The sequence below is a fragment of the Chenopodium quinoa genome, unplaced genomic scaffold (genome assembly GCF_001683475.1).
Source record: "Chenopodium quinoa cultivar QQ74 unplaced genomic scaffold, ASM168347v1, whole genome shotgun sequence".
Lineage (NCBI taxonomy): Eukaryota > Viridiplantae > Streptophyta > Magnoliopsida > Caryophyllales > Amaranthaceae > Chenopodium > Chenopodium quinoa.
Window position 1 is genome coordinate 28102 of NW_018742815.1, and position 6202 is coordinate 34303.

Sequence of the window (6202 nt, forward strand, 5' to 3'; positions counted from 1 at the left end):
ATTTCCATATGTTGTTGTTTTCATTAATTTCTTTTATAATAGAAAATTGTCTATATTGTTGCATATAATTTTAGGATGGTACTTTGGTACAACAAGAGTATCATCAAGCCTTTCTCCTAGGTAATTTGAGGAGGCAATTGAATTTTTTTTCTTTTTTTTTTTATAAAAAAAGTTGGATAAATGTTGTGTAGATATTAAAAAAATAAAAAAAAAATTATATACGGATGGTATAATTGGATATCATAGAGATTGTAAATGAAAATTGAGGTTGCATGCAACACCCTAAAATAAATCTCCCTCTACATAAATACTAGTAAAATACGTATAATTATACCGTAGAGATAGACTTAGGGGTGTTACGTATCGCCACGTGATAACACAAGACTACTCAAACTTACTAAATAAAACCAATACTTTACCGCGGAAAACTTCAATACTCTTTCTTTATTGATGAAAACCATAAATAGTAACTATTGTCATGAGTACTCGTAAATAAAGACAAGGACCAGCATTCCTAGTCTAGATTAAGACATTCGCAGGACTCCAATGCTCATATAATTTGACTCCACCTGAAATTAGTCTACACTGCTTACCACCAAGGCAAACAGGACAAACCAAAACAAATAGGTATTACGGATTAGCAAAATATGCTAAGTACGATAGGTGCAAGATAATTAAACTCAATTGATTAGCAAACATGCTTTCAAAACCAATTCCAATAATTAATCAATAAATTCCACAACTCATAATTTAAAACCAAATCCAATAAATTATACTTAAATATAATTCCAAAAATTCAATAACTCAATAAGAATGGTTATTAAAATCATTTATTTCAAAAACTCAATAATTCAATCATAATGATTAATAAAATCAATTAACTTAATCTCCTCTCTAAGTGTGCACACCCGTCAAGCTAGTCTCCAACTATTTCAAGGCTATTCTTGGAGAAAGACTAGGTCATACAAACACTACTAGAAAACAAGCAAATAACGACGGAAAAAATCCGTAGGAAACACCGTGTTTTCCGTCACTGGTTGTCGCAAAACCTTTTGTAGGAAAAAGGGCCTTTTCCGACAAAATTTCCTTCAGAAACACTATTCCGACGGAATTCAGTCCAAGGAAGTGATTTTAAGGCCCCATAAAGTCCGTCGGAAATTTCCGACAGACTGTATTCCGCCGGAATTTTGCGACGGAAATTCTGTCGGAAAATTCTTTAAAAAAAAACAAAAAAAAGCCTACCCCAACCCCACCACCAGCCCCCCTAACCAGACCCCACTACCTATCCTACCTTCAAACGCCACCACCGATACTACCACACTCACACCAGTCCCTTTCCACCTTCAAACACCACCACCAACAATCCAACACCACCACACTAAAAATGAACCCCAAAAACGCAAAACTTAGCAAAGAAACCGAAAATTAACCCCTATAATCGAAAATCAACCCAAAAGTACGAAAATTAAGACAATAAAATCGAAAAATACCACACAAACAAATCAAAACCACTAAATCTACATATATAATAAGAATTTCGTAAAGATAAATAAAAAAACGATAATTAAACAACAAAAATTAAAGAAAATATATAATTATACAATTATCTAATAAAATATATAAATTAACATTACAATTACATAAAAAATTAACTAGATATGCAATCTAACCTAAATTAAAAACTAGATCTACAATAATTATGCAGTTGACGATTCTTGCGACGGTGGTTGTGCAATTGATGTTGTTGGGCGTTGTCGTTGTTGTTGTGGTCGCCGTTATTGTTGCACGGTTGTTGTGGTGCTGTTGTTGGTGGTGGTGATGACAGTGATGTTGGTTAATGTCGGTGGTGATAGCAATGATGTAGTTGTTGGTGGTGATAGAAGAAAGAGAGGATGAAAATGAAGAGGAGAAAGAAGAAAAGAGCGAAAAGGATGAGAGAAGGGGCGGACCATAAAAGAAAGAAGGAGGAGGGATGAGGAGGATCAGGATGAGAGAGAAAGAGAAGAAAGGAAAGAAGGAGGTGGGATGAGGAGGACCAGGAGGAGAGAGAAAGAGAAGAAAGGAAAGAAGGAGGTGGGATGAGGAGGACCAGGAGGAAAGAGAAAGAAAGGAAAGAGAAGAAAGGGAAAAAAAAAGAAAAGGGGAGGAAGACAGAAGGGGATTCGGGTTAGGAAGTAAATATATCTATATTTTTTCTTTTATTATAAAAAATTATATCTTTCGACGGAATTTTTCGGCGAAAATGACCTTTTCCGACAGAATATTCCGTCGGAGTGTTTAATTATTCCGACGGATTTATTTTCCGTCGTTAATTTCCGATCATTTTTGAATTCGACGGAAAATAAATCCGTCGGAAATATCGATTTTTCGACGATGAGGAGGACCAGGAAGAGAGAGAAATAGAGGAAAAAGAAGAGAGGGAAAAAAAGAAAAGGGGCGGAAGACAGAAGGGGATTAGGGTTATATATATATTTTTTCTTTTTTAAAAAAAATTATATCTTTCGACGGATTTTTTCGACGAAAATGAGTGTTCAATTATTCCGACGGAAATTTTGAATTCGACGGAAAATGAATCCGTCAGAAATATCGATTTTTCCGACGGATTTTCGGGTCTGTCGGTATTTGACTTGATTCTTGTACTGAAAGTCCATAATCTTCAATGAATCCGCATAGTGGGATTAATATATGTAATAAACATGCTTGTAAAGCTTTTTAAATAATCAATAAACCTCTTTAACTCAATAATTTCAATAAATAACTCAAACTCCTTTTTAATTAAATTCAACATGCTTTTAAAACACTAGGTGAAAAAAGGGGTTTGGCAGCGGTTCAAACCCAGTCTAAGGCACCGGTTTGAACCGCTGCCTATGTGGGGGGTGCCAAAACCCCAATTTTTGGCACCGGTTCAAAACCGGTGCCATAGGGTGAAATAGGCACCGGTTAACCGGTGCTATATGCCCACTTAGGCACCGGTTAACCGGTGCCTTAAACTGCTCTCCCGCCAATTTTTTTTGGTGGTAGCTATTTTAGGCACCGGTTGCTGCCTAACCGGTGCCTATTCACCAATTTTTTTTGTTTTTTTTTTCCAATTTTCGTGCAATAATATTTAAAAAAAAAAACCGTTTCCAGCAATAATAATAACCTGTAATTCCAGCAATTATATTAAATATAATAATTAATAATATTATTATTATAATAACTAATAATAATAATATTATTAATTATTACAATAAGATACAAAAATAATATTAAAAACAAGAATTCAATTATATATATAGATATAAATATTCCCAAACGCAATCCAAAAAAAAAGTTGCTTACATATACAAATAATAGTAAGTACATATATAATGAATAATAAGTTATATAGTTCAAAAGTTAACATAAATAATTTACAATTACAATGCCATTTACATGTTGAAGGTGATAAAAGACGCCAACATGTCACGAACTTCATTAAGCTCCTTAATTGTCAACGGACCATCCTTTTGGACCTTGCAAAACTTGAAATACAATAACATTATGTTAAAATTAATTAATTAGGCAAAACAATATGTATTTTATCAAATATTACCTATATGACTTCTATGTAGCCCATTTCCTACATTACTTATCAAATGAACTATTTCTTTCTTATGACATGTCAATGTTGGGTAGTTGTATGTGTGTATGCCCTAAAATTGTATAGGAGAGCATTTTATTAAGGTTTATGACGCTTTTTACTCAAAATGGCCCGTATATGGCCTATATGACTTTACTTTGCCCATTTCCTACATTTCTTATTAAATGAACTTTATTTATCTCATAACATGTCAATATTATCTAGTTATAGGTGTATAAGGAAAGAAATCACATCAAAAGAGCATATTAACACAAAATGGCCCTAATATGGCCCATATGACTTCTATTCAGCCCATTTTCTACCTTTCTTGTGAAATGAGCAAATATTTACTAACATAGATTGACAAAATAATCACAATATCATGTAAATTACCAACGGTGACTTCCATGTTGGACCCTTTGGAGCACGACAATGTAGCTTCTTCATAACACTGTAGTAAAAAAAAGTACATTCAAATTTGATTATTCGTATGATTACTAAATTAGTTATTATTAGCAATAATCATCACTAGGTTGCTATATATATTTACTTTTGCAATATAGACTTCACGAGCCACTTCTCCGATGATCGAGCTGAATCAAGGTGATAAATTGTGTTAGTGGAATTACAAATCACCATGAGGCTCCAATGCTCCCTACATAAGTTCATAATAGACAAGCAAATTAATATTTAGGAGTCAACATATAATGAGGCCAAATCGATTGAATTTGACATGGTTAGACTTACTCTCTATAACATGGGGCGAATATGAACTTGTCTCCCGCACACGCTGATTCCCTGATACTCTGTTCAACATAGTACAACATGTCATGGGGGTTGCCTATGATTCTAGTAGTGGATAACTGCTCGGGGCATAACCACCCAACTTTACAAGGAGAATCAGTGTCAGTTAAGTGCTCCTGTAGTGCTCTGCGTGCATGAACATTGAATAATTTATCAGATGTAGGATAATCACCATCAATTTGAATAACTTGAAAAAAGTATAGATTATGTGGGCATTGAAGTACCTCATGAATGTTTGAATGAGGGAAATGTTAAGCTTTGCACCACGTAGAAATTCCTTCACATCTTCTTTTCCGATCCATGCAACTGCATCCTCATCATAGTGGAACATTGCCTTAGGAAGTGCAACTTCCATGGGATCGACCAAATGACAAGCACAGTTGTGAAGAAAGGTCATGTCAGCAGAGAGCGATTGAAGAACAATGTCTTCAACAAGTGGAGTAGGTGGCATGGGTGAACCTTTCCGTACTTTATCTTGTAATGTACCCATGTGTCTTTCAAAAGGGTAGCACCATCTCATGAACACTGGACCGCACAACTTAATCTCACGCACCAAATGAAGAACCAGATGAACCATTATGTCAAAAATGAGGGTGGGAAATACATCTCAAATTTGCACAAAGTCACAACCACATCTGCTTGCAAAGCATCTAGTGTACAAGGATCAAGAACTTTGCTACAAATTGTATTGAAAAACGAACAAAGGCTTGTAATCGCTTCCCTCACGTGTTTCGGTAGAATAACACGGATTGCAATCGGTAGGATTACTTGCATGGGATTTCATACTTGTCAGCTTCAATTCTCCATTTAAGGTTACAAATCTTTTCATGTTAGATGAGTACCCTGATGGAACCTTAATGTCGTACAGACATGCACAAAACATACGTTTCTCTACCCTTGACAATGTATAGCAAGCCGGGGGTAAATAATTCTTTTCATCCTTCCCTTTACCCTTAACTTTCTTCTTTGACGCATCTTTGGCCTTTCCCTTGCTCTTCTCCTTCCCTTTTTTCGAAACATTTTCATCTTCTATTCTCGGCTCCTTCCCCTTTCTAACCTTTTCTTGAGGCCACAATTCTGGACGAATCCCCATCTCTTTCAAATCTAACCGTGCACCCTTTCCGTCCTTTGTTTTGCCTGGGATATTCATAAGCGTCCCCAAAATACCATCACACACATTCTTCTCTATATGCATCACATCAAGACAATGCCTAACGTCATGTTCTCTCCAGTATGGAAGCTTCCAAAAGATTGATTCTTTCTTAAACAGAGCAGCTGAGACCACAGTTTTTTCTGATTTTCCAAACACCATTCGTATCCCTTTCACCCGAGCACTAATCTCAGCACCAGTCAATGGTCTAGGCACAATATCCTCTTCCAAGGTTCCATCGAAAGCCTTTTTCTGCCAACGGTACGGGTGATCACGCCTAAGGAACCTTCGAGTCCGTAGGTAGACATCTTTGTGAGAATGAGTCAGGTATACGCTTGATGTGTCATCAATACATATGGGGCATGCTTTTTTCCCTTTGACCTTGTACCCACACAAGTTGCCATATGCAGGGAAGTCATTCATGGTCCACATAAGGGTTGCATGCAATGTGGACATCTCGTTCTGATGAGCATCGAAAACGGAAACCCCTTCGTCCCATATCTTTCTCAAGTCGTCAATAAGCGGCGCAAGGTAAACATCTATGTCGTTTCCAGTTTGCTTAGGACCAGTTATTAGGAATGAAAGCATTACATACTTACGTTTCATGCACAGCCAAGGAGGCAAATTATAAATCACTAAAAGTACCG